Genomic DNA, 1,176 nt, shown 5'->3' with positions numbered 1-1,176 from the left:
GGGCATTGTCTGGGGGGCTCTCTGGGGAGAGGGTATTGTCTGGGGGGCTCTCTGGGGAGAGGACATTCTCTGTGGGGCTCTCTGGGGGAGGGCAGTGCCTGCGGGGCTCTCTGCCTTCTGTCCAGCAACCCTCTCCTTTTCAGCAGGTGTCTCCTTTGATGTCAAACTCGGCCTTTCTCCTTGAATGAACAGGGACACACTGCGGGTCTGGGAGTGAAGGTGGGCGACCTCCCCAGCACAGGAGTAGGAACAACCGGGATCAGATGTGAGCCTACAGTGCCCTGTGAGCCCACCTGCAGGGTGTTTCTCCCCCAGGCCCCCCCTCTCCCCAGACTCTCCTCATTCTCCTCTGCCCTCCCCTCTGTGGGCCTCAAGTCCACCTCCCAGTCCCAGGAGGAGGGAAAGGGCCCCATGGTAGAGAACAACCACTTCTCCTATTTCTCTGACTCAGACTGTGACGGGGCTGAGGGATCCTCTGTGAGAACCAAACGTTCTGTGAGGTATTTTCCCCAACAAATGCCTTTGACTCTGTTAGAGGAATGTTTGCTCTCCCTTCTTCAAATCACAGGCAACTTTCCAGATAGGAATTGTCTTTTTCCCATGACACGCAATCTAAGTCCCCACCGATGGCGCGGAGCTGCAGGAGGAGCCCAGACGTGCTCTCTGCGGCCTGCACGGGAAAGGACCTTCTGAACATGCTGCAGGCTGAGAACAGAGTCACGCACACAGCACACAGCTGGGAGAGAAAAATTCCTGCACACATCTCCAATGTAATCCCTGCCTTGGGGTCTCACGGTCCCTCAAAAAGATCTTGTGAAAAAAATAGAGAAAGATTAGCTCTCAGGACAAGGAGGGAAGGAAACTCAGGGACCAACACTTCCTAAGGGGTGCCCGAGCCAGAGCCGGCCGCGTCCAGGCCGTGCACGGGGCTGGCAGGGCACTGGGCAGGACCCAGCAGTTCTACGACAGCCCCCTTCCTACCCACCCTGGGCTGAGGCTCCCAGTGGACTGTTGGAGGCCCCAGAGGGCACCGAACAGGTCCCTCCATCTGCCCACCCCTGGTGCCAGGCTTTGCCTGTCAGGACACAGGCTGGGAGACAAGTCCACCCTGGGCTGAAGAGGAGGGGGCATCAGCAGGTGAGGGGAGGGGGAGGGGGAGGGGACATCAGCGGGGGA

This window comes from Myotis davidii, unplaced genomic scaffold (genome assembly GCF_000327345.1).
Source record: "Myotis davidii unplaced genomic scaffold, ASM32734v1 scaffold117, whole genome shotgun sequence".
Classification (NCBI taxonomy): domain Eukaryota; kingdom Metazoa; phylum Chordata; class Mammalia; order Chiroptera; family Vespertilionidae; genus Myotis; species Myotis davidii.
Note: the sequence above shows the minus strand (reverse complement) of the source record.